At 36.3% G+C, this 24,532-nt stretch overlaps 1 long non-coding RNA gene and 37 other non-coding genes across 38 annotated transcripts; 19 read left to right on the plus strand and 19 right to left on the minus strand.

Moving 5' to 3' along the window:
* Nucleotides 1-1,326: 1,326 nt before the first annotated feature.
* LOC134719689 (uncharacterized) lies at nt 1,327-2,820 on the minus strand. Its single transcript, XR_010107660.1, has 3 exons — nt 2,489-2,820; nt 1,970-2,062; nt 1,327-1,420 (listed from the first exon to the last, which is right to left on the minus strand). It is a non-coding gene; the product is annotated as an uncharacterized LOC134719689 (long non-coding RNA).
* A 114-nt stretch (nt 2,821-2,934) lies between these two features.
* Nucleotides 2,935-3,006, plus strand: Trnae-uuc (transfer RNA glutamic acid (anticodon UUC)). Its single transcript has one exon. It is a non-coding gene; the product is annotated as a tRNA-Glu (tRNA).
* Nucleotides 3,007-3,662: 656 nt separating this feature from the next.
* Nucleotides 3,663-3,733, minus strand: Trnag-gcc (transfer RNA glycine (anticodon GCC)). The gene has a single exon. It is a non-coding gene; the product is annotated as a tRNA-Gly (tRNA).
* A 671-nt stretch (nt 3,734-4,404) lies between these two features.
* Trnae-uuc (transfer RNA glutamic acid (anticodon UUC)) lies at nt 4,405-4,476 on the plus strand. The gene has a single exon. It is a non-coding gene; the product is annotated as a tRNA-Glu (tRNA).
* A 656-nt stretch (nt 4,477-5,132) lies between these two features.
* Trnag-gcc (transfer RNA glycine (anticodon GCC)) lies at nt 5,133-5,203 on the minus strand. The gene has a single exon. It is a non-coding gene; the product is annotated as a tRNA-Gly (tRNA).
* Nucleotides 5,204-5,874: 671 nt separating this feature from the next.
* Nucleotides 5,875-5,946, plus strand: Trnae-uuc (transfer RNA glutamic acid (anticodon UUC)). The gene has a single exon. It is a non-coding gene; the product is annotated as a tRNA-Glu (tRNA).
* A 656-nt stretch (nt 5,947-6,602) lies between these two features.
* Trnag-gcc (transfer RNA glycine (anticodon GCC)) lies at nt 6,603-6,673 on the minus strand. Its single transcript has one exon. It is a non-coding gene; the product is annotated as a tRNA-Gly (tRNA).
* Nucleotides 6,674-7,302: 629 nt separating this feature from the next.
* On the plus strand, nt 7,303-7,374 carry Trnae-uuc (transfer RNA glutamic acid (anticodon UUC)). Its single transcript has one exon. It is a non-coding gene; the product is annotated as a tRNA-Glu (tRNA).
* Nucleotides 7,375-7,706: 332 nt separating this feature from the next.
* On the minus strand, nt 7,707-7,777 carry Trnag-gcc (transfer RNA glycine (anticodon GCC)). Its single transcript has one exon. It is a non-coding gene; the product is annotated as a tRNA-Gly (tRNA).
* A 629-nt stretch (nt 7,778-8,406) lies between these two features.
* On the plus strand, nt 8,407-8,478 carry Trnae-uuc (transfer RNA glutamic acid (anticodon UUC)). Its single transcript has one exon. It is a non-coding gene; the product is annotated as a tRNA-Glu (tRNA).
* Nucleotides 8,479-8,810: 332 nt separating this feature from the next.
* On the minus strand, nt 8,811-8,881 carry Trnag-gcc (transfer RNA glycine (anticodon GCC)). The gene has a single exon. It is a non-coding gene; the product is annotated as a tRNA-Gly (tRNA).
* A 629-nt stretch (nt 8,882-9,510) lies between these two features.
* Nucleotides 9,511-9,582, plus strand: Trnae-uuc (transfer RNA glutamic acid (anticodon UUC)). Its single transcript has one exon. It is a non-coding gene; the product is annotated as a tRNA-Glu (tRNA).
* A 332-nt stretch (nt 9,583-9,914) lies between these two features.
* Trnag-gcc (transfer RNA glycine (anticodon GCC)) lies at nt 9,915-9,985 on the minus strand. The gene has a single exon. It is a non-coding gene; the product is annotated as a tRNA-Gly (tRNA).
* A 629-nt stretch (nt 9,986-10,614) lies between these two features.
* Nucleotides 10,615-10,686, plus strand: Trnae-uuc (transfer RNA glutamic acid (anticodon UUC)). Its single transcript has one exon. It is a non-coding gene; the product is annotated as a tRNA-Glu (tRNA).
* A 1,032-nt stretch (nt 10,687-11,718) lies between these two features.
* Nucleotides 11,719-11,790, plus strand: Trnae-uuc (transfer RNA glutamic acid (anticodon UUC)). The gene has a single exon. It is a non-coding gene; the product is annotated as a tRNA-Glu (tRNA).
* Nucleotides 11,791-12,122: 332 nt separating this feature from the next.
* On the minus strand, nt 12,123-12,193 carry Trnag-gcc (transfer RNA glycine (anticodon GCC)). Its single transcript has one exon. It is a non-coding gene; the product is annotated as a tRNA-Gly (tRNA).
* Nucleotides 12,194-12,822: 629 nt separating this feature from the next.
* Nucleotides 12,823-12,894, plus strand: Trnae-uuc (transfer RNA glutamic acid (anticodon UUC)). The gene has a single exon. It is a non-coding gene; the product is annotated as a tRNA-Glu (tRNA).
* Nucleotides 12,895-13,226: 332 nt separating this feature from the next.
* On the minus strand, nt 13,227-13,297 carry Trnag-gcc (transfer RNA glycine (anticodon GCC)). Its single transcript has one exon. It is a non-coding gene; the product is annotated as a tRNA-Gly (tRNA).
* Nucleotides 13,298-13,926: 629 nt separating this feature from the next.
* On the plus strand, nt 13,927-13,998 carry Trnae-uuc (transfer RNA glutamic acid (anticodon UUC)). The gene has a single exon. It is a non-coding gene; the product is annotated as a tRNA-Glu (tRNA).
* A 332-nt stretch (nt 13,999-14,330) lies between these two features.
* On the minus strand, nt 14,331-14,401 carry Trnag-gcc (transfer RNA glycine (anticodon GCC)). The gene has a single exon. It is a non-coding gene; the product is annotated as a tRNA-Gly (tRNA).
* Nucleotides 14,402-15,030: 629 nt separating this feature from the next.
* Trnae-uuc (transfer RNA glutamic acid (anticodon UUC)) lies at nt 15,031-15,102 on the plus strand. Its single transcript has one exon. It is a non-coding gene; the product is annotated as a tRNA-Glu (tRNA).
* A 332-nt stretch (nt 15,103-15,434) lies between these two features.
* Nucleotides 15,435-15,505, minus strand: Trnag-gcc (transfer RNA glycine (anticodon GCC)). The gene has a single exon. It is a non-coding gene; the product is annotated as a tRNA-Gly (tRNA).
* A 629-nt stretch (nt 15,506-16,134) lies between these two features.
* On the plus strand, nt 16,135-16,206 carry Trnae-uuc (transfer RNA glutamic acid (anticodon UUC)). Its single transcript has one exon. It is a non-coding gene; the product is annotated as a tRNA-Glu (tRNA).
* Nucleotides 16,207-16,538: 332 nt separating this feature from the next.
* Nucleotides 16,539-16,609, minus strand: Trnag-gcc (transfer RNA glycine (anticodon GCC)). The gene has a single exon. It is a non-coding gene; the product is annotated as a tRNA-Gly (tRNA).
* A 629-nt stretch (nt 16,610-17,238) lies between these two features.
* On the plus strand, nt 17,239-17,310 carry Trnae-uuc (transfer RNA glutamic acid (anticodon UUC)). Its single transcript has one exon. It is a non-coding gene; the product is annotated as a tRNA-Glu (tRNA).
* Nucleotides 17,311-17,642: 332 nt separating this feature from the next.
* Trnag-gcc (transfer RNA glycine (anticodon GCC)) lies at nt 17,643-17,713 on the minus strand. Its single transcript has one exon. It is a non-coding gene; the product is annotated as a tRNA-Gly (tRNA).
* A 629-nt stretch (nt 17,714-18,342) lies between these two features.
* Nucleotides 18,343-18,414, plus strand: Trnae-uuc (transfer RNA glutamic acid (anticodon UUC)). Its single transcript has one exon. It is a non-coding gene; the product is annotated as a tRNA-Glu (tRNA).
* A 332-nt stretch (nt 18,415-18,746) lies between these two features.
* Trnag-gcc (transfer RNA glycine (anticodon GCC)) lies at nt 18,747-18,817 on the minus strand. The gene has a single exon. It is a non-coding gene; the product is annotated as a tRNA-Gly (tRNA).
* Nucleotides 18,818-19,446: 629 nt separating this feature from the next.
* On the plus strand, nt 19,447-19,518 carry Trnae-uuc (transfer RNA glutamic acid (anticodon UUC)). Its single transcript has one exon. It is a non-coding gene; the product is annotated as a tRNA-Glu (tRNA).
* Nucleotides 19,519-19,850: 332 nt separating this feature from the next.
* On the minus strand, nt 19,851-19,921 carry Trnag-gcc (transfer RNA glycine (anticodon GCC)). The gene has a single exon. It is a non-coding gene; the product is annotated as a tRNA-Gly (tRNA).
* A 629-nt stretch (nt 19,922-20,550) lies between these two features.
* Nucleotides 20,551-20,622, plus strand: Trnae-uuc (transfer RNA glutamic acid (anticodon UUC)). Its single transcript has one exon. It is a non-coding gene; the product is annotated as a tRNA-Glu (tRNA).
* A 332-nt stretch (nt 20,623-20,954) lies between these two features.
* On the minus strand, nt 20,955-21,025 carry Trnag-gcc (transfer RNA glycine (anticodon GCC)). Its single transcript has one exon. It is a non-coding gene; the product is annotated as a tRNA-Gly (tRNA).
* Nucleotides 21,026-21,654: 629 nt separating this feature from the next.
* Nucleotides 21,655-21,726, plus strand: Trnae-uuc (transfer RNA glutamic acid (anticodon UUC)). Its single transcript has one exon. It is a non-coding gene; the product is annotated as a tRNA-Glu (tRNA).
* Nucleotides 21,727-22,058: 332 nt separating this feature from the next.
* Nucleotides 22,059-22,129, minus strand: Trnag-gcc (transfer RNA glycine (anticodon GCC)). The gene has a single exon. It is a non-coding gene; the product is annotated as a tRNA-Gly (tRNA).
* A 629-nt stretch (nt 22,130-22,758) lies between these two features.
* On the plus strand, nt 22,759-22,830 carry Trnae-uuc (transfer RNA glutamic acid (anticodon UUC)). Its single transcript has one exon. It is a non-coding gene; the product is annotated as a tRNA-Glu (tRNA).
* Nucleotides 22,831-23,162: 332 nt separating this feature from the next.
* On the minus strand, nt 23,163-23,233 carry Trnag-gcc (transfer RNA glycine (anticodon GCC)). Its single transcript has one exon. It is a non-coding gene; the product is annotated as a tRNA-Gly (tRNA).
* Nucleotides 23,234-23,862: 629 nt separating this feature from the next.
* Nucleotides 23,863-23,934, plus strand: Trnae-uuc (transfer RNA glutamic acid (anticodon UUC)). The gene has a single exon. It is a non-coding gene; the product is annotated as a tRNA-Glu (tRNA).
* A 332-nt stretch (nt 23,935-24,266) lies between these two features.
* Trnag-gcc (transfer RNA glycine (anticodon GCC)) lies at nt 24,267-24,337 on the minus strand. The gene has a single exon. It is a non-coding gene; the product is annotated as a tRNA-Gly (tRNA).
* Between the last annotated feature and the right edge of the window lie 195 nt (nt 24,338-24,532).

Genomic DNA, 24,532 nt, shown 5'->3' on the forward strand with positions numbered 1-24,532 from the left:
GTACTATCTAACTCAGTGAATGTCTAATATGTAAATAATATGATAATAAATTTAATTCATATCAACTTAAGTACCAAGTCACTATACAAAGTATATTTATAAAACGATATATGAAAACTATGTATCTAATATCAACTAGCAATGCTACACATAAAACATAATGTGTGTTATAATTGCTAAGTTCAACTGAGCATTGACCTATACCATGTGGGTTATAGTTCAATGTAAGTATAATACACTACAACTGTATACCGAAAAATAAATTTAAAATATAAAAGTGTATGCTGTATACTATGTAGCTATGCTACTGTAATCTACAAAGTATGTTTATCACTATCAGTAATACATGTACACCATAAATGAATGCCTAAATAATATAAGTGTACATGTCCTCTGACAGACTAAGTCCAAATCCAAGTAAGCCTCGGAAAAAAAAAAATTTAATGTGTATAAATGTTTAAGTATGAAAAGGTCAAAATGAAGGACGTCAAAAAAAAAATTTAAAGTCAAAAAAGTGGATGCAAAATTTCAAAATTAAATTCGAAATGTGAAAATGTTTCAAGTGTATGCTAAGTTTCAATGTATCAAAGTGGTATACAGTATATAATGTAAATAAATAAATCCTACCTTAAACTAGAAAACTATTCCAATAATTACACTGTTCCACAAAAGTATAATTAAATCACAATATTTCACAATGCAGAATAATACAAGTTCAGTTTTCCAAAGTGAAAAACAAAAAGTCAAGTTACTATAAGTAACATCCGGTACTATATTGTCATCCGGTAAACTGTAAACAAACGCACGTGGACGATGATCACATGGGTCGGAATGTTAGTAAACATAAGCACGTGGTAAAGTTCATCACATGGTACCATAACGGAAGTAAACAAACACACATGGTCACTGCATACATGGACTAGAGACATCTAATGGTGGTCACTGACATCACATCTGGATCTCCACAAAAACTGGTATGTGCCATCAACCCAACGAAACGTGGGCGCCATTTGTAGTAGGTGGTTTTCTATGCGTTAATAACACCAACAATGAGATCTAAGGTTCTGATGATTTATTTACCAGTATATAAAACAAGTCTGAAATAGCAATACAACATATATAAATAACAAGCTATTTCTTATAACATAATATATATACTTTTACGAATATCACAGGTTATATAGTACAGGAATACAATTAATAATACATTTAACTGTTAATTACTAATTAGCAAGTAAAATGTATTGCAAGTAGAAAATATTCATTGTTTACTTTTACTGAAATTGACATCGGGTGTCACGTGTACTTTTACACGTCCCTACGTGGGCGCCATTTGTAGTAGGTGGTTTTCTATGCGTTAATAACACCAACAATGAGATCTAAGGTTCTGATGATTTATTTACCAGTATATAAAACAAGTCTGAAATAGCAATACAACATATATAAATAACAAGCTATTTCTTATAACATAATATATATACTTTTACGAATATCACAGGTTATATAGTACAGGAATACAATTAATAATACATTTAACTGTTAATTACTAATTAGCAAGTAAAATGTATTGCAAGTAGAAAATATTCATTGTTTACTTTTACTGAAATTGACATCGGGTGTCACGTGTACTTTTACAAATGTTTGACCTTTAACTATACACTAAATCGGAATGTCATACGTAATTTATGTGTATCTGTGTATTTGTATTCAATACTGGTTTACCTTACAAACGGTATGTAATAAATGTTACAACTACATTTATTAATAATGACTTCATTAAAATATATAATACGTATAATAATTAACTATATAATATCATACAACAATCATAAAGTCGCAAATATAATAATCATAAAGACTTATGATGTCAATATTATCGATTCATTAAAAAGCTCCAAACTAACGGGAGATAACTCATGTTTACAATACAATATAAACAAAGCTTAACTATAAATAAATATACTCTTACCACTTGTGGAGTGAGTTGTGCTGATACGGTTAACGGCACATCATATAAACATCACACAATCATGTGTTTTACATAATTACGTTACATGGATTCCTGAAACCAAAATACGAACATAAATACTCGGAATCGAATTATAAAAATATACAATGTACTAAATATTCTTTACTCATTCATATTTGTACTTGATAAAAACTATTTACTACAAAACTATTACTTTATATAAATGGAAACACTTTTCCGTCTTTTACTTAATAAGCCGTCATTTATAAAATATAGACTATTCATGACAATAATCAAATAGTAATGTACGCAAATTAACAATACAATTCTACCGTGGCAAATAAACCGTAGATTATAAAATCATATACTTCTAGCTTAATAAAATACTATCATGTACATCTTGTGTACTTGTGTTACATACATGCGATATGAGGAGAACGTTACAAAACAAAATAGAAACTTTACTAGAATATCATTTACGTGAAAAATATGAATAATGTTAATAAAGAAGTAACTTACAGTATTCTATAATAATGTTGTCCAAAATATATAAGGTTTACAGGTAAACTATGTGGTCAAGATAAACAGACATACATTCAATGAACTGTCATGGCTATCGTCCGTGGAAATGTACAGGTACAAAACAAAGGAAATTAAACTTGACCGCGAAATATAAACAGCCAATCAGATACAATGATTTAAGTAAATCCCTAATGAATATTCATAAAATAACGTGAATATTACTATACATAAAAATAAGGTTTGCAAGTAATAATTTAAACTGAATATACAATATTCAAAATATGTAATTAAGCTTTTTAATAAATATAGTAATTAAATAGATGATTTTTACAATATATAAAATTATCATAAAAATCACTCTGCTACATTGACACAATCATAAATGTATTAGGCTGGGTAAGGACTCTTTTATATATAGCTTAAATTAAGCTAGTTCTACTAAGTCCGATGTGGTCTAGTGGTTAGGATTTCTGGTTTTCACCCAGACGGCCCGGGTTCGATTCCCGGCATCGGAGCTTTAATTTTTTGTGATTGGAGGAAACAAATGTCAAAAGTCACGAAAACGATATGCAGGATTCACATACTCCTCAGAGCGAACAAATTGCAATTGTTCCTCGCAACGTATGTTATCTTGCAGTTTGCATCTGCCGCTGTTTTGTGCCTTAACATGATTAGGTCTTTAAATGGCACTGACTGAAATGAGATGGGTAACCATCACACCTGCAAAAGAATGTACTTTAGCAAATAATGACTTTATGTTTAAGAGTCATGTTTATGTTTTATGCATTTCTTGTCATTTAGTCAGTTGTTATGACATTATCCCCTCGGGATATTAGTTAGATACGATCACGTAATTCCTGTGTTTGCCACTCTCTCTACGATTCCCCTCAATTGCTAAAAATGGTAGCACCGGAGCCATTCACTCCTGGCACTCTTATAAAGGGCGTTCTCGACAATTTATTTGTATCTTATTCAAGATTGACCTCTACGTAAAAAGAGGAAAGGCGTTGTATTTGAAAGGATGTCATCAAATGAATTTGTCATCAAATGAATTTGTTTTTACGTGAATTACCAGCAATGCCCATTATATATCCGTGGATGATACGATTATGTGTCGCGAATTCCACTGTCCTCTAATCAATTGAAAACCTTGAAAGAGTCAAAAAAGAAATGCATCGGCCGGGAATCGAACCCGGGCCGCCCGCGTGGCAGGCGAGCATTCTACCACTGAACCACCGATGCTTATGACTACCTCATGTTAAACTTGATCATATAAGGACACATGTTACCTGATATGTATGGTATAAATGCATGTTAATATGATACTGAAATTGTCGGTAGAAACACGTACGGCACAAATACATTTGAAAAGAGGAAATCGGCGATAATTTAGATCTCATTTGTTCAGCTGCAGCATATCATTGAATATCAACTGGCGGTTGAAATATAATGACCAGAAAAAACGCTACTGTCGGCTTCGTGTATAATTTAAAACTTAAATATAAGCTTATACCTGCGTAGTTAAAAAAAAATCGTGATCTTAAAGGGATAACTAACCTCAAGTCTTTCAAAGAAGACCTAATCGCAAAACGAAAAGTTCTGTAATTTGACATGATTTCTGTTGTGGTTTCCATGACAGACAACTTGAACTCGGTAAAGTCGACATATGGTACATGCTAATTTTCATACTCCATGTAATTATAAGCTAAATGCATAACTTCGCCCTTTACCAATTGTACGTTTCTGCATCTAATATTTACCGACTGGTCTAGTTTTGTAAGCTTTGAATACTCTCCTGTGACAGTCATGCTGTCAGCTAAATCACAGTTATCATATGTTGACACAATCATAAATGTATTAGGCTGGGTAAGGACTCTTTTATATATAGCTTAAATTAAGCTAGTTCTACTAAGTCCGATGTGGTCTAGTGGTTAGGATTTCTGGTTTTCACCCAGACGGCCCGGGTTCGATTCCCGGCATCGGAGCTTTAATTTTTTGTGATTGGAGGAAACAAATGTCAAAAGTCACGAAAACGATATGCAGGATTCACATACTCCTCAGAGCGAACAAATTGCAATTGTTCCTCGCAACGTATGTTATCTTGCAGTTTGCATCTGCCGCTGTTTTGTGCCTTAACATGATTAGGTCTTTAAATGGCACTGACTGAAATGAGATGGGTAACCATCACACCTGCAAAAGAATGTACTTTAGCAAATAATGACTTTATGTTTAAGAGTCATGTTTATGTTTTATGCATTTCTTGTCATTTAGTCAGTTGTTATGACATTATCCCCTCGGGATATTAGTTAGATACGATCACGTAATTCCTGTGTTTGCCACTCTCTCTACGATTCCCCTCAATTGCTAAAAATGGTAGCACCGGAGCCATTCACTCCTGGCACTCTTATAAAGGGCGTTCTCGACAATTTATTTGTATCTTATTCAAGATTGACCTCTACGTAAAAAGAGGAAAGGCGTTGTATTTGAAAGGATGTCATCAAATGAATTTGTCATCAAATGAATTTGTTTTTACGTGAATTACCAGCAATGCCCATTATATATCCGTGGATGATACGATTATGTGTCGCGAATTCCACTGTCCTCTAATCAATTGAAAACCTTGAAAGAGTCAAAAAAGAAATGCATCGGCCGGGAATCGAACCCGGGCCGCCCGCGTGGCAGGCGAGCATTCTACCACTGAACCACCGATGCTTATGACTACCTCATGTTAAACTTGATCATATAAGGACACATGTTACCTGATATGTATGGTATAAATGCATGTTAATATGATACTGAAATTGTCGGTAGAAACACGTACGGCACAAATACATTTGAAAAGAGGAAATCGGCGATAATTTAGATCTCATTTGTTCAGCTGCAGCATATCATTGAATATCAACTGGCGGTTGAAATATAATGACCAGAAAAAACGCTACTGTCGGCTTCGTGTATAATTTAAAACTTAAATATAAGCTTATACCTGCGTAGTTAAAAAAAAATCGTGATCTTAAAGGGATAACTAACCTCAAGTCTTTCAAAGAAGACCCAATCGCAAAACGAAAAGTTCTGTAATTTGACATGATTTCTGTTGTGGTTTCCATGACAGACAACTTGAACTCGGTAAAGTCGACATATGGTACATGCTAATTTTCATACTCCATGTAATTATAAGCTAAATGCATAACTTCGCCCTTTACCAATTGTACGTTTCTGCATCTAATATTTACCGACTGGTCTAGTTTTGTAAGCTTTGAATACTCTCCTGTGACAGTCATGCTGTCAGCTAAATCACAGTTATCATATGTTGACACAATCATAAATGTATTAGGCTGGGTAAGGACTCTTTTATATATAGCTTAAATTAAGCTAGTTCTACTAAGTCCGATGTGGTCTAGTGGTTAGGATTTCTGGTTTTCACCCAGACGGCCCGGGTTCGATTCCCGGCATCGGAGCTTTAATTTTTTGTGATTGGAGGAAACAAATGTCAAAAGTCACGAAAACGATATGCAGGATTCACATACTCCTCAGAGCGAACAAATTGCAATTGTTCCTCGCAACGTATGTTATCTTGCAGTTTGCATCTGCCGCTGTTTTGTGCCTTAACATGATTAGGTCTTTAAATGGCACTGACTGAAATGAGATGGGTAACCATCACACCTGCAAAAGAATGTACTTTAGCAAATAATGACTTTATGTTTAAGAGTCATGTTTATGTTTTATGCATTTCTTGTCATTTAGTCAGTTGTTATGACATTATCCCCTCAGGATATTAGTTAGATACGATCACGTAATTCCTGTGTTTGCCACTCTCTCTACGATTCCCCTCAATTGCTAAAAATGGTAGCACCGGAGCCATTCACTCCTGGCACTCTTATAAAGGGCGTTCTCGACAATTTATTTGTATCTTATTCAAGATTGACCTCTACGTAAAAAGAGGAAAGGCGTTGTATTTGAAAGGATGTCATCAAATGAATTTGTCATCAAATGAATTTGTTTTTACGTGAATTACCAGCAATGCCCATTATATATCCGTGGATGATACGATTATGTGTCGCGAATTCCACTGTCCTCTAATCAATTGAAAACCTTGAAAGAGTCAAAAAAGAAATGCATCGGCCGGGAATCGAACCCGGGCCGCCCGCGTGGCAGGCGAGCATTCTACCACTGAACCACCGATGCTTATAACACATAATGTCTAACTCGATCATATAAGGACAGTACATGATTACCACGTGTTACATGGTATGTATGATAGATGGCATGTTTATTATTCAACATTGTCGGTACAACGTGTAGGAACACGAAAAACATGATTGACAAGAGACAAACGATGTGCATTTAGTACTTACTTAATTGCCAATCTGCGACATAATCTCGTGATTCAAATTCTATGCTTAGTGTGTATATGCCGTCGGTTTCGCGTCAGTAATTTAATTGAAACCGCTTCACAATGGAAATCTAGATGTAAAAAGGGGGAGTGGTCGATTAATCCATTTCGGTAAATGAACATTAATTACGGCCACTGTAACATGTGTAATAAAGTATTTAGTTTTGGCGATTTTGCCGACAAACTACCTGTACATTACAATTACATTATTTCTTTACTTTTTTAAGATCGAACGAAATACACCTTCAGAACATTCCTGCTATATGTTTGTATAAGAAAGGTAGACAGGGTTAGCTTTGAAATGATTTACTTTGATGCAGACTCACAATTATCATATGTTGACACACACATGGTTTAAGCACAGTGATCAAACAGTCGATTCCTGCTTATATGTAGCTTAAATTAAGCTTGTTATAGTAAGTCCGATGTGGTCTAGTGGTTAGGATTTCTGGTTTTCACCCAGACGGCCCGGGTTCGATTCCCGGCATCGGAGCTTTAGTTTTTGGTCATCTTTATCACATTACTGTTGTTGTAATACATGCCATTAGGAAAGAAAAAGTTACAGATGAGAAGTGTATTTAGTTTAGACTTTTCCGACTTTCAACTGACATGATAGGAAATAGTTACATCATTTGGTATTCCTACATTTGTAAAAGGACATTTTCAAAAAGACTGTAGTAGTTGTTTGAATGTTGTAACATATCACCACAATTAATTTCAAACAACGTCCATAATTGTTACGTATTGAAACTATAAAACTGTGCTATCCTCACTCTACATTGCCAGTTGGTACTTTAGAAAGTGGCAAAGATAAGAAAAAAGAAATGCATCGGCCGGGAATCGAACCCGGGCCGCCCGCGTGGCAGGCGAGCATTCTACCACTGAACCACCGATGCTTATAACACATAATGTCTAACTCGATCATATAAGGACAGTACATGATTACCACGTGTTACATGGTATGTATGATAGATGGCATGTTTATTATTCAACATTGTCGGTACAACGTGTAGGAACACGAAAAACATGATTGACAAGAGACAAACGATGTGCATTTAGTACTTACTTAATTGCCAATCTGCGACATAATCTCGTGATTCAAATTCTATGCTTAGTGTGTATATGCCGTCGGTTTCGCGTCAGTAATTTAATTGAAACCGCTTCACAATGGAAATCTAGATGTAAAAAGGGGGAGTGGTCGATTAATCCATTTCGGTAAATGAACATTAATTACGGCCACTGTAACATGTGTAATAAAGTATTTAGTTTTGGCGATTTTGCCGACAAACTACCTGTACATTACAATTACATTATTTCTTTACTTTTTTAAGATCGAACGAAATACACCTTCAGAACATTCCTGCTATATGTTTGTATAAGAAAGGTAGACAGGGTTAGCTTTGAAATGATTTACTTTGATGCAGACTCACAATTATCATATGTTGACACAAACATGGTTTAAGCACAGTGATCAAACAGTCGATTCCTGCTTATATGTAGCTTAAATTAAGCTTGTTATAGTAAGTCCGATGTGGTCTAGTGGTTAGGATTTCTGGTTTTCACCCAGACGGCCCGGGTTCGATTCCCGGCATCGGAGCTTTAGTTTTTGGTCATCTTTATCACATTACTGTTGTTGTAATACATGCCATTAGGAAAGAAAAAGTTACAGATGAGAAGTGTATTTAGTTTAGACTTTTCCGACTTTCAACTGACATGATAGGAAATAGTTACATCATTTGGTATTCCTACATTTGTAAAAGGACATTTTCAAAAAGACTGTAGTAGTTGTTTGAATGTTGTAACATATCACCACAATTAATTTCAAACAACGTCCATAATTGTTACGTATTGAAACTATAAAACTGTGCTATCCTCACTCTACATTGCCAGTTGGTACTTTAGAAAGTGGCAAAGATAAGAAAAAAGAAATGCATCGGCCGGGAATCGAACCCGGGCCGCCCGCGTGGCAGGCGAGCATTCTACCACTGAACCACCGATGCTTATAACACATAATGTCTAACTCGATCATATAAGGACAGTACATGATTACCACGTGTTACATGGTATGTATGATAGATGGCATGTTTATTATTCAACATTGTCGGTACAACGTGTAGGAACACGAAAAACATGATTGACAAGAGACAAACGATGTGCATTTAGTACTTACTTAATTGCCAATCTGCGACATAATCTCGTGATTCAAATTCTATGCTTAGTGTGTATATGCCGTCGGTTTCGCGTCAGTAATTTAATTGAAACCGCTTCACAATGGAAATCTAGATGTAAAAAGGGGGAGTGGTCGATTAATCCATTTCGGTAAATGAACATTAATTACGGCCACTGTAACATGTGTAATAAAGTATTTAGTTTTGGCGATTTTGCCGACAAACTACCTGTACATTACAATTACATTATTTCTTTACTTTTTTAAGATCGAACGAAATACACCTTCAGAACATTCCTGCTATATGTTTGTATAAGAAAGGTAGACAGGGTTAGCTTTGAAATGATTTACTTTGATGCAGACTCACAATTATCATATGTTGACACAAACATGGTTTAAGCACAGTGATCAAACAGTCGATTCCTGCTTATATGTAGCTTAAATTAAGCTTGTTATAGTAAGTCCGATGTGGTCTAGTGGTTAGGATTTCTGGTTTTCACCCAGACGGCCCGGGTTCGATTCCCGGCATCGGAGCTTTAGTTTTTGGTCATCTTTATCACATTACTGTTGTTGTAATACATGCCATTAGGAAAGAAAAAGTTACAGATGAGAAGTGTATTTAGTTTAGACTTTTCCGACTTTCAACTGACATGATAGGAAATAGTTACATCATTTGGTATTCCTACATTTGTAAAAGGACATTTTCAAAAAGACTGTAGTAGTTGTTTGAATGTTGTAACATATCACCACAATTAATTTCAAACAACGTCCATAATTGTTACGTATTGAAACTATAAAACTGTGCTATCCTCACTCTACATTGCCAGTTGGTACTTTAGAAAGTGGCAAAGATAAGAAAAAAGAAATGCATCGGCCGGGAATCGAACCCGGGCCGCCCGCGTGGCAGGCGAGCATTCTACCACTGAACCACCGATGCTTATAACACATAATGTCTAACTCGATCATATAAGGACAGTACATGATTACCACGTGTTACATGGTATGTATGATAGATGGCATGTTTATTATTCAACATTGTCGGTACAACGTGTAGGAACACGAAAAACATGATTGACAAGAGACAAACGATGTGCATTTAGTACTTACTTAATTGCCAATCTGCGACATAATCTCGTGATTCAAATTCTATGCTTAGTGTGTATATGCCGTCGGTTTCGCGTCAGTAATTTAATTGAAACCGCTTCACAATGGAAATCTAGATGTAAAAAGGGGGAGTGGTCGATTAATCCATTTCGGTAAATGAACATTAATTACGGCCACTGTAACATGTGTAATAAAGTATTTAGTTTTGGCGATTTTGCCGACAAACTACCTGTACATTACAATTACATTATTTCTTTACTTTTTTAAGATCGAACGAAATACACCTTCAGAACATTCCTGCTATATGTTTGTATAAGAAAGGTAGACAGGGTTAGCTTTGAAATGATTTACTTTGATGCAGACTCACAATTATCATATGTTGACACACACATGGTTTAAGCACAGTGATCAAACAGTCGATTCCTGCTTATATGTAGCTTAAATTAAGCTTGTTATAGTAAGTCCGATGTGGTCTAGTGGTTAGGATTTCTGGTTTTCACCCAGACGGCCCGGGTTCGATTCCCGGCATCGGAGCTTTAGTTTTTGGTCATCTTTATCACATTACTGTTGTTGTAATACATGCCATTAGGAAAGAAAAAGTTACAGATGAGAAGTGTATTTAGTTTAGACTTTTCCGACTTTCAACTGACATGATAGGAAATAGTTACATCATTTGGTATTCCTACATTTGTAAAAGGACATTTTCAAAAAGACTGTAGTAGTTGTTTGAATGTTGTAACATATCACCACAATTAATTTCAAACAACGTCCATAATTGTTACGTATTGAAACTATAAAACTGTGCTATCCTCACTCTACATTGCCAGTTGGTACTTTAGAAAGTGGCAAAGATAAGAAAAAAGAAATGCATCGGCCGGGAATCGAACCCGGGTCGCCCGCGTGGCAGGCGAGCATTCTACCACTGAACCACCGATGCTTATAACACATAATGTCTAACTCGATCATATAAGGACAGTACATGATTACCACGTGTTACATGGTATGTATGATAGATGGCATGTTTATTATTCAACATTGTCGGTACAACGTGTAGGAACACGAAAAACATGATTGACAAGAGACAAACGATGTGCATTTAGTACTTACTTAATTGCCAATCTGCGACATAATCTCGTGATTCAAATTCTATGCTTAGTGTGTATATGCCGTCGGTTTCGCGTCAGTAATTTAATTGAAACCGCTTCACAATGGAAATCTAGATGTAAAAAGGGGGAGTGGTCGATTAATCCATTTCGGTAAATGAACATTAATTACGGCCACTGTAACATGTGTAATAAAGTATTTAGTTTTGGCGATTTTGCCGACAAACTACCTGTACATTACAATTACATTATTTCTTTACTTTTTTAAGATCGAACGAAATACACCTTCAGAACATTCCTGCTATATGTTTGTATAAGAAAGGTAGACAGGGTTAGCTTTGAAATGATTTACTTTGATGCAGACTCACAATTATCATATGTTGACACACACATGGTTTAAGCACAGTGATCAAACAGTCGATTCCTGCTTATATGTAGCTTAAATTAAGCTTGTTATAGTAAGTCCGATGTGGTCTAGTGGTTAGGATTTCTGGTTTTCACCCAGACGGCCCGGGTTCGATTCCCGGCATCGGAGCTTTAGTTTTTGGTCATCTTTATCACATTACTGTTGTTGTAATACATGCCATTAGGAAAGAAAAAGTTACAGATGAGAAGTGTATTTAGTTTAGACTTTTCCGACTTTCAACTGACATGATAGGAAATAGTTACATCATTTGGTATTCCTACATTTGTAAAAGGACATTTTCAAAAAGACTGTAGTAGTTGTTTGAATGTTGTAACATATCACCACAATTAATTTCAAACAACGTCCATAATTGTTACGTATTGAAACTATAAAACTGTGCTATCCTCACTCTACATTGCCAGTTGGTACTTTAGAAAGTGGCAAAGATAAGAAAAAAGAAATGCATCGGCCGGGAATCGAACCCGGGCCGCCCGCGTGGCAGGCGAGCATTCTACCACTGAACCACCGATGCTTATAACACATAATGTCTAACTCGATCATATAAGGACAGTACATGATTACCACGTGTTACATGGTATGTATGATAGATGGCATGTTTATTATTCAACATTGTCGGTACAACGTGTAGGAACACGAAAAACATGATTGACAAGAGACAAACGATGTGCATTTAGTACTTACTTAATTGCCAATCTGCGACATAATCTCGTGATTCAAATTCTATGCTTAGTGTGTATATGCCGTCGGTTTCGCGTCAGTAATTTAATTGAAACCGCTTCACAATGGAAATCTAGATGTAAAAAGGGGGAGTGGTCGATTAATCCATTTCGGTAAATGAACATTAATTACGGCCACTGTAACATGTGTAATAAAGTATTTAGTTTTGGCGATTTTGCCGACAAACTACCTGTACATTACAATTACATTATTTCTTTACTTTTTTAAGATCGAACGAAATACACCTTCAGAACATTCCTGCTATATGTTTGTATAAGAAAGGTAGACAGGGTTAGCTTTGAAATGATTTACTTTGATGCAGACTCACAATTATCATATGTTGACACACACATGGTTTAAGCACAGTGATCAAACAGTCGATTCCTGCTTATATGTAGCTTAAATTAAGCTTGTTATAGTAAGTCCGATGTGGTCTAGTGGTTAGGATTTCTGGTTTTCACCCAGACGGCCCGGGTTCGATTCCCGGCATCGGAGCTTTAGTTTTTGGTCATCTTTATCACATTACTGTTGTTGTAATACATGCCATTAGGAAAGAAAAAGTTACAGATGAGAAGTGTATTTAGTTTAGACTTTTCCGACTTTCAACTGACATGATAGGAAATAGTTACATCATTTGGTATTCCTACATTTGTAAAAGGACATTTTCAAAAAGACTGTAGTAGTTGTTTGAATGTTGTAACATATCACCACAATTAATTTCAAACAACGTCCATAATTGTTACGTATTGAAACTATAAAACTGTGCTATCCTCACTCTACATTGCCAGTTGGTACTTTAGAAAGTGGCAAAGATAAGAAAAAAGAAATGCATCGGCCGGGAATCGAACCCGGGCCGCCCGCGTGGCAGGCGAGCATTCTACCACTGAACCACCGATGCTTATAACACATAATGTCTAACTCGATCATATAAGGACAGTACATGATTACCACGTGTTACATGGTATGTATGATAGATGGCATGTTTATTATTCAACATTGTCGGTACAACGTGTAGGAACACGAAAAACATGATTGACAAGAGACAAACGATGTGCATTTAGTACTTACTTAATTGCCAATCTGCGACATAATCTCGTGATTCAAATTCTATGCTTAGTGTGTATATGCCGTCGGTTTCGCGTCAGTAATTTAATTGAAACCGCTTCACAATGGAAATCTAGATGTAAAAAGGGGGAGTGGTCGATTAATCCATTTCGGTAAATGAACATTAATTACGGCCACTGTAACATGTGTAATAAAGTATTTAGTTTTGGCGATTTTGCCGACAAACTACCTGTACATTACAATTACATTATTTCTTTACTTTTTTAAGATCGAACGAAATACACCTTCAGAACATTCCTGCTATATGTTTGTATAAGAAAGGTAGACAGGGTTAGCTTTGAAATGATTTACTTTGATGCAGACTCACAATTATCATATGTTGACACAAACATGGTTTAAGCACAGTGATCAAACAGTCGATTCCTGCTTATATGTAGCTTAAATTAAGCTTGTTATAGTAAGTCCGATGTGGTCTAGTGGTTAGGATTTCTGGTTTTCACCCAGACGGCCCGGGTTCGATTCCCGGCATCGGAGCTTTAGTTTTTGGTCATCTTTATCACATTACTGTTGTTGTAATACATGCCATTAGGAAAGAAAAAGTTACAGATGAGAAGTGTATTTAGTTTAGACTTTTCCGACTTTCAACTGACATGATAGGAAATAGTTACATCATTTGGTATTCCTACATTTGTAAAAGGACATTTTCAAAAAGACTGTAGTAGTTGTTTGAATGTTGTAACATATCACCACAATTAATTTCAAACAACGTCCATAATTGTTACGTATTGAAACTATAAAACTGTGCTATCCTCACTCTACATTGCCAGTTGGTACTTTAGAAAGTGGCAAAGATAAGAAAAAAGAAATGCATCGGCCGGGAATCGAACCCGGGCCGCCCGCGTGGCAGGCGAGCATTCTACCACTGAACCACCGATGCTTATAACACATAATGTCTAACTCGATCATATAAGGACAGTACATGATTACCACGTGTTACATGGTATGTATGATAGATGGCATGTTTATTATTCAACATTGTCGGTACAACGTGTAGGAACACGAAAAACATGATTGACAAGAGACAAACGATGTGCATTTAGTACTTACTTAATTGCCAATCTGCGACATAATCTCGTGATTCAAATTCTATGCTTAGTGTGTATATGCCGTCGGTTTCGCGTCAGTAATTTAATTGAAACCGCTTCACAATGGAAATCTAGATGTAAAAAGGGGGAGTGGTCGATTAATCCATTTCGGTAAATGAACATTAATTACGGCCACTGTAACATGTGTAATAAAGTATTTAGTTTTGGCGATTTTGCCGACAAACTACCTGTACATTACAATTACATTATTTCTTTACTTTTTTAAGATCGAACGAAATACACCTTCAGAACATTCCTGCTATATGTTTGTATAAGAAAGGTAGACAGGGTTAGCTTTGAAATGATTTACTTTGTTGCAGACTCACAATTATCATATGTTGACACACACATGGTTTAAGCACAGTGATCAAACAGTCGATTCCTGCTTATATGTAGCTTAAATTAAGCTTGTTATAGTAAGTCCGATGTGGTCTAGTGGTTAGGATTTCTGGTTTTCACCCAGACGGCCCGGGTTCGATTCCCGGCATCGGAGCTTTAGTTTTTGGTCATCTTTATCACATTACTGTTGTTGTAATACATGCCATTAGGAAAGAAAAAGTTACAGATGAGAAGTGTATTTAGTTTAGACTTTTCCGACTTTCAACTGACATGATAGGAAATAGTTACATCATTTGGTATTCCTACATTTGTAAAAGGACATTTTCAAAAAGACTGTAGTAGTTGTTTGAATGTTGTAACATATCACCACAATTAATTTCAAACAACGTCCATAATTGTTACGTATTGAAACTATAAAACTGTGCTATCCTCACTCTACATTGCCAGTTGGTACTTTAGAAAGTGGCAAAGATAAGAAAAAAGAAATGCATCGGCCGGGAATCGAACCCGGGCCGCCCGCGTGGCAGGCGAGCATTCTACCACTGAACCACCGATGCTTATAACACATAATGTCTAACTCGATCATATAAGGACAGTACATGATTACCACGTGTTACATGGTATGTATGATAGATGGCATGTTTATTATTCAACATTGTCGGTACAACGTGTAGGAACACGAAAAACATGATTGACAAGAGACAAACGATGTGCATTTAGTACTTACTTAATTGCCAATCTGCGACATAATCTCGTGATTCAAATTCTATGCTTAGTGTGTATATGCCGTCGGTTTCGCGTCAGTAATTTAATTGAAACCGCTTCACAATGGAAATCTAGATGTAAAAAGGGGGAGTGGTCGATTAATCCATTTCGGTAAATGAACATTAATTACGGCCACTGTAACATGTGTAATAAAGTATTTAGTTTTGGCGATTTTGCCGACAAACTACCTGTACATTACAATTACATTATTTCTTTACTTTTTTAAGATCGAACGAAATACACCTTCAGAACATTCCTGCTATATGTTTGTATAAGAAAGGTAGACAGGGTTAGCTTTGAAATGATTTACTTTGTTGCAGACTCACAATTATCATATGTTGACACAAACATGGTTTAAGCACAGTGATCAAACAGTCGATTCCTGCTTATATGTAGCTTAAATTAAGCTTGTTATAGTAAGTCCGATGTGGTCTAGTGGTTAGGATTTCTGGTTTTCACCCAGACGGCCCGGGTTCGATTCCCGGCATCGGAGCTTTAGTTTTTGGTCATCTTTATCACATTACTGTTGTTGTAATACATGCCATTAGGAAAGAAAAAGTTACAGATGAGAAGTGTATTTAGTTTAGACTTTTCCGACTTTCAACTGACATGATAGGAAATAGTTACATCATTTGGTATTCCTACATTTGTAAAAGGACATTTTCAAAAAGACTGTAGTAGTTGTTTGAATGTTGTAACATATCACCACAATTAATTTCAAACAACGTCCATAATTGTTACGTATTGAAACTATAAAACTGTGCTATCCTCACTCTACATTGCCAGTTGGTACTTTAGAAAGTGGCAAAGATAAGAAAAAAGAAATGCATCGGCCGGGAATCGAACCCGGGCCGCCCGCGTGGCAGGCGAGCATTCTACCACTGAACCACCGATGCTTATAACACATAATGTCTAACTCGATCATATAAGGACAGTACATGATTACCACGTGTTACATGGTATGTATGATAGATGGCATGTTTATTATTCAACATTGTCGGTACAACGTGTAGGAACACGAAAAACATGATTGACAAGAGACAAACGATGTGCATTTAGTACTTACTTAATTGCCAATCTGCGACATAATCTCGTGATTCAAATTCTATGCTTAGTGTGTATATGCCGTCGGTTTCGCGTCAGTAATTTAATTGAAACCGCTTCACAATGGAAATCTAGATGTAAAAAGGGGGAGTGGTCGATTAATCCATTTCGGTAAATGAACATTAATTACGGCCACTGTAACATGTGTAATAAAGTATTTAGTTTTGGCGATTTTGCCGACAAACTACCTGTACATTACAATTACATTATTTCTTTACTTTTTTAAGATCGAACGAAATACACCTTCAGAACATTCCTGCTATATGTTTGTATAAGAAAGGTAGACAGGGTTAGCTTTGAAATGATTTACTTTGATGCAGACTCACAATTATCATATGTTGACACAAACATGGTTTAAGCACAGTGATCAAACAGTCGATTCCTGCTTATATGTAGCTTAAATTAAGCTTGTTATAGTAAGTCCGATGTGGTCTAGTGGTTAGGATTTCTGGTTTTCACCCAGACGGCCCGGGTTCGATTCCCGGCATCGGAGCTTTAGTTTTTGGTCATCTTTATCACATTACTGTTGTTGTAATACATGCCATTAGGAAAGAAAAAGTTACAGATGAGAAGTGTATTTAGTTTAGACTTTTCCGACTTTCAACTGACATGATAGGAAATAGTTACATCATTTGGTATTCCTACATTTGTAAAAGGACATTTTCAAAAAGACTGTAGTAGTTGTTTGAATGTTGTAACATATCACCACAATTAATTTCAAACAACGTCCATAATTGTTACGTATTGAAACTATAAAACTGTGCTATCCTCACTCTACATTGCCAGTTGGTACTTTAGAAAGTGGCAAAGATAAGAAAAAAGAAATGCATCGGCCGGGAATCGAACCCGGGCCGCCCGCGTGGCAGGCGAGCATTCTACCACTGAACCACCGATGCTTATAACACATAATGTCTAACTCGATCATATAAGGACAGTACATGATTACCACGTGTTACATGGTATGTATGATAGATGGCATGTTTATTATTCAACATTGTCGGTACAACGTGTAGGAACACGAAAAACATGATTGACAAGAGACAAACGATGTGCATTTAGTACTTACTTAATTGCCAATCTGCGACATAATCTCGTGATTCAAATTCTATGCTTAGTGTGTATATGCCGTCGGTTTCGCGTCAGTAATTTAATTGAAACCGCTTCACAATGGAAATCTAGATGTAAAAAGGGGGAGTGGTCGATTAATCCATTTCGGTAAATGAACATTAATTACGGCCACTGTAACATGTGTAATAAAGTATTTAGTTTTGGCGATTTTGCCGACAAACTACCTGTACATTACAATTACATTATTTCTTTACTTTTTTAAGATCGAACGAAATACACCTTCAGAACATTCCTGCTATATGTTTGTATAAGAAAGGTAGACAGGGTTAGCTTTGAAATGATTTACTTTGATGCAGACTCACAATTATCATATGTTGACACAAACATGGTTTAAGCACAGTGATCAAACAGTCGATTCCTGCTTATATGTAGCTTAAATTAAGCTTGTTATAGTAAGTCCGATGTGGTCTAGTGGTTAGGATTTCTGGTTTTCACCCAGACGGCCCGGGTTCGATTCCCGGCATCGGAGCTTTAGTTTTTGGTCATCTTTATCACATTACTGTTGTTGTAATACATGCCATTAGGAAAGAAAAAGTTACAGATGAGAAGTGTATTTAGTTTAGACTTTTCCGACTTTCAACTGACATGATAGGAAATAGTTACATCATTTGGTATTCCTACATTTGTAAAAGGACATTTTCAAAAAGACTGTAGTAGTTGTTTGAATGTTGTAACATATCACCACAATTAATTTCAAACAACGTCCATAATTGTTACGTATTGAAACTATAAAACTGTGCTATCCTCACTCTACATTGCCAGTTGGTACTTTAGAAAGTGGCAAAGATAAGAAAAAAGAAATGCATCGGCCGGGAATCGAACCCGGGCCGCCCGCGTGGCAGGCGAGCATTCTACCACTGAACCACCGATGCTTATAACACATAATGTCTAACTCGATCATATAAGGACAGTACATGATTACCACGTGTTACATGGTATGTATGATAGATGGCATGTTTATTATTCAACATTGTCGGTACAACGTGTAGGAACACGAAAAACATGATTGACAAGAGACAAACGATGTGCATTTAGTACTTACTTAATTGCCAATCTGCGACATAATCTCGTGATTCAAATTCTATGCTTAGTGTGTATATGCCGTCGGTTTCGCGTCAGTAATTTAATTGAAACCGCTTCACAATGGAAATCTAGATGTAAAAAGGGGGAGTGGTCGATTAATCCATTTCGGTAAATGAACATTAATTACGGCCACTGTAACATGTGTAATAAAGTATTTAGTTTTGGCGATTTTGCCGACAAACTACCTGTACATTACAATTACATTATTTCTTTACTTTTTTAAGATCGAACGAAATACACCTTCAGAACATTCCTGCTATATGTTTGTATAAGAAAGGTAGACAGGGTTAGCTTTGAAATGATTTACTTTGATGCAGACTCACAATTATCATATGTTGACACAAACATGGTTTAAGCACAGTGATCAAACAGTCGATTCCTGCTTATATGTAGCTTAAATTAAGCTTGTTATAGTAAGTCCGATGTGGTCTAGTGGTTAGGATTTCTGGTTTTCACCCAGACGGCCCGGGTTCGATTCCCGGCATCGGAGCTTTAGTTTTTGGTCATCTTTATCACATTACTGTTGTTGTAATACATGCCATTAGGAAAGAAAAAGTTACAGATGAGAAGTGTATTTAGTTTAGACTTTTCCGACTTTCAACTGACATGATAGGAAATAGTTACATCATTTGGTATTCCTACATTTGTAAAAGGACATTTTCAAAAAGACTGTAGTAGTTGTTTGAATGTTGTAACATATCACCACAATTAATTTCAAACAACGTCCATAATTGTTACGTATTGAAACTATAAAACTGTGCTATCCTCACTCTACATTGCCAGTTGGTACTTTAGAAAGTGGCAAAGATAAGAAAAAAGAAATGCATCGGCCGGGAATCGAACCCGGGCCGCCCGCGTGGCAGGCGAGCATTCTACCACTGAACCACCGATGCTTATAACACATAATGTCTAACTCGATCATATAAGGACAGTACATGATTACCACGTGTTACATGGTATGTATGATAGATGGCATGTTTATTATTCAACATTGTCGGTACAACGTGTAGGAACACGAAAAACATGATTGACAAGAGACAAACGATGTGCATTTAGTACTTACTTAATTGCCAATCTGCGACATAATCTCGTGATTCAAATTCTATGCTTAGTGTGTATATGCCGTCGGTTTCGCGTCAGTAATTTAATTGAAACCGCTTCACAATGGAAATCTAGATGTAAAAAGGGGGAGTGGTCGATTAATCCATTTCGGTAAATGAACATTAATTACGGCCACTGTAACATGTGTAATAAAGTATTTAGTTTTGGCGATTTTGCCGACAAACTACCTGTACATTACAATTACATTATTTCTTTACTTTTTTAAGATCGAACGAAATACACCTTCAGAACATTCCTGCTATATGTTTGTATAAGAAAGGTAGACAGGGTTAGCTTTGAAATGATTTACTTTGATGCAGACTCACAATTATCATATGTTGACACAAACATGGTTTAAGCACAGTGATCAAACAGTCGATTCCTGCTTATATGTAGCTTAAATTAAGCTTGTTATAGTAAGTCCGATGTGGTCTAGTGGTTAGGATTTCTGGTTTTCACCCAGACGGCCCGGGTTCGATTCCCGGCATCGGAGCTTTAGTTTTTGGTCATCTTTATCACATTACTGTTGTTGTAATACATGCCATTAGGAAAGAAAAAGTTACAGATGAGAAGTGTATTTAGTTTAGACTTTTCCGACTTTCAACTGACATGATAGGAAATAGTTACATCATTTGGTATTCCTACATTTGTAAAAGGACATTTTCAAAAAGACTGTAGTAGTTGTTTGAATGTTGTAACATATCACCACAATTAATTTCAAACAACGTCCATAATTGTTACGTATTGAAACTATAAAACTGTGCTATCCTCACTCTACATTGCCAGTTGGTACTTTAGAAAGTGGCAAAGATAAGAAAAAAGAAATGCATCGGCCGGGAATCGAACCCGGGCCGCCCGCGTGGCAGGCGAGCATTCTACCACTGAACCACCGATGCTTATAACACATAATGTCTAACTCGATCATATAAGGACAGTACATGATTACCACGTGTTACATGGTATGTATGATAGATGGCATGTTTATTATTCAACATTGTCGGTACAACGTGTAGGAACACGAAAAACATGATTGACAAGAGACAAACGATGTGCATTTAGTACTTACTTAATTGCCAATCTGCGACATAATCTCGTGATTCAAATTCTATGCTTAGTGTGTATATGCCGTCGGTTTCGCGTCAGTAATTTAATTGAAACCGCTTCACAATGGAAATCTAGATGTAAAAAGGGGGAGTGGTCGATTAATCCATTTCGGTAAATGAACATTAATTACGGCCACTGTAACATGTGTAATAAAGTATTTAGTTTTGGCGATTTTGCCGACAAACTACCTGTACATTACAATTACATTATTTCTTTACTTTTTTAAGATCGAACGAAATACACCTTCAGAACATTCCTGCTATATGTTTGTATAAGAAAGGTAGACAGGGTTAGCTTTGAAATGATTTACTTTGATGCAGACTCACAATTATCATATGTTGACACAAACATGGTTTAAGCACAGTGATCAAACAGTCGATTCCTGCTTATATGTAGCTTAAATTAAGCTTGTTATAGTAAGTCCGATGTGGTCTAGTGGTTAGGATTTCTGGTTTTCACCCAGACGGCCCGGGTTCGATTCCCGGCATCGGAGCTTTAGTTTTTGGTCATCTTTATCACATTACTGTTGTTGTAATACATGCCATTAGGAAAGAAAAAGTTACAGATGAGAAGTGTATTTAGTTTAGACTTTTCCGACTTTCAACTGACATGATAGGAAATAGTTACATCATTTGGTATTCCTACATTTGTAAAAGGACATTTTCAAAAAGACTGTAGTAGTTGTTTGAATGTTGTAACATATCACCACAATTAATTTCAAACAACGTCCATAATTGTTACGTATTGAAACTATAAAACTGTGCTATCCTCACTCTACATTGCCAGTTGGTACTTTAGAAAGTGGCAAAGATAAGAAAAAAGAAATGCATCGGCCGGGAATCGAACCCGGGCCGCCCGCGTGGCAGGCGAGCATTCTACCACTGAACCACCGATGCTTATAACACATAATGTCTAACTCGATCATATAAGGACAGTACATGATTACCACGTGTTACATGGTATGTATGATAGATGGCATGTTTATTATTCAACATTGTCGGTACAACGTGTAGGAACACGAAAAACATGATTGACAAGAGACAAACGATGTGCATTTAGTACTTACTTAATTGCCAATCTGCGACATAATCTCGTGATTCAAATTCTATGCTTAGTGTGTATATGCCGTCGGTTTCGCGTCAGTAATTTAATTGAAACCGCTTCACAATGGAAATCTAGATGTAAAAAGGGGGAGTGGTCGATTAATCCATTTCGGTAAATGAACATTAATTACGGCCACTGTAACATGTGTAATAAAGTATTTAGTTTTGGCGATTTTGCCGACAAACTACCTGTACATTACAATTACATTATTTCTTTACTTTTTTAAGATCGAACGAAATACACCTTCAGAACATTCCTGCTATATGTTTGTATAAGAAAGGTAGACAGGGTTAGCTTTGAAATGATTTACTTTGATGCAGACTCACAATTATCATATGTTGACACAAACATGGTTTAAGCACAGTGATCAAACAGTCGATTCCTGCTTATATGTAGCTTAAATTAAGCTTGTTATAGTAAGTCCGATGTGGTCTAGTGGTTAGGATTTCTGGTTTTCACCCAGACGGCCCGGGTTCGATTCCCGGCATCGGAGCTTTAGTTTTTGGTCATCTTTATCACATTACTGTTGTTGTAATACATGCCATTAGGAAAGAAAAAGTTACAGATGAGAAGTGTATTTAGTTTAGACTTTTCCGACTTTCAACTGACATGATAGGAAATAGTTACATCATTTGGTATTCCTACATTTGTAAAAGGACATTTTCAAAAAGACTGTAGTAGTTGTTTGAATGTTGTAACATATCACCACAATTAATTTCAAACAACGTCCATAATTGTTACGTATTGAAACTATAAAACTGTGCTATCCTCACTCTACATTGCCAGTTGGTACTTTAGAAAGTGGCAAAGATAAGAAAAAAGAAATGCATCGGCCGGGAATCGAACCCGGGCCGCCCGCGTGGCAGGCGAGCATTCTACCACTGAACCACCGATGCTTATAACACATAATGTCTAACTCGATCATATAAGGACAGTACATGATTACCACGTGTTACATGGTATGTATGATAGATGGCATGTTTATTATTCAACATTGTCGGTACAACGTGTAGGAACACGAAAAACATGATTGACAAGAGACAAACGATGTGCATTTAGTACTTACTTAATTGCCAATCTGCGACATAATCTCGTGATTCAAATTCTATGCTTAGTGTGTATATGCCGTCGGTTTCGCGTCAGTAATTTAATTGAAACCGCTTCACAATGGAAATCTAGATGTAAAAAGGGGGAGTGGTCGATTAATCCATTTCGGTAAATGAACATTAATTACGGCCACTGTAACATGTGTAATAAAGTATTTAGTTTTGGCGATTTTGCCGACAAACTACCTGTACATTACAATTACATTATTTCTTTACTTTTTTAAGATCGAACGAAATACACCTTCAGAACATTCCTGCTATATGTTTGTATAAGAAAGGTAGACAGGGTTAGCTTTGAAATGATTTACTTTGATGCAGACTCACAATTATCATATGTTGACACAAACATGGTTTAAGCACAGTGATCAAACAGTCGATTCCTGCTTATATGTAGCTTAAATTAAGCTTGTTATAGTAAGTCCGATGTGGTCTAGTGGTTAGGATTTCTGGTTTTCACCCAGACGGCCCGGGTTCGATTCCCGGCATCGGAGCTTTAGTTTTTGGTCATCTTTATCACATTACTGTTGTTGTAATACATGCCATTAGGAAAGAAAAAGTTACAGATGAGAAGTGTATTTAGTTTAGACTTTTCCGACTTTCAACTGACATGATAGGAAATAGTTACATCATTTGGTATTCCTACATTTGTAAAAGGACATTTTCAAAAAGACTGTAGTAGTTGTTTGAATGTTGTAACATATCACCACAATTAATTTCAAACAACGTCCATAATTGTTACGTATTGAAACTATAAAACTGTGCTATCCTCACTCTACATTGCCAGTTGGTACTTTAGAAAGTGGCAAAGATAAGAAAAAAGAAATGCATCGGCCGGGAATCGAACCCGGGCCGCCCGCGTGGCAGGCGAGCATTCTACCACTGAACCACCGATGCTTATAACACATAATGTCTAACTCGATCATATAAGGACAGTACATGATTACCACGTGTTACATGGTATGTATGATAGATGGCATGTTTATTATTCAACATTGTCGGTACAACGTGTAGGAACACGAAAAACATGATTGACAAGAGACAAACGATGTGCATTTAGTACTTACTTAATTGCCAATCTGCGACATAATC

Source organism: Mytilus trossulus, chromosome 5 (genome assembly GCF_036588685.1).
Source record: "Mytilus trossulus isolate FHL-02 chromosome 5, PNRI_Mtr1.1.1.hap1, whole genome shotgun sequence".
Taxonomy (NCBI): domain Eukaryota; kingdom Metazoa; phylum Mollusca; class Bivalvia; order Mytilida; family Mytilidae; genus Mytilus; species Mytilus trossulus.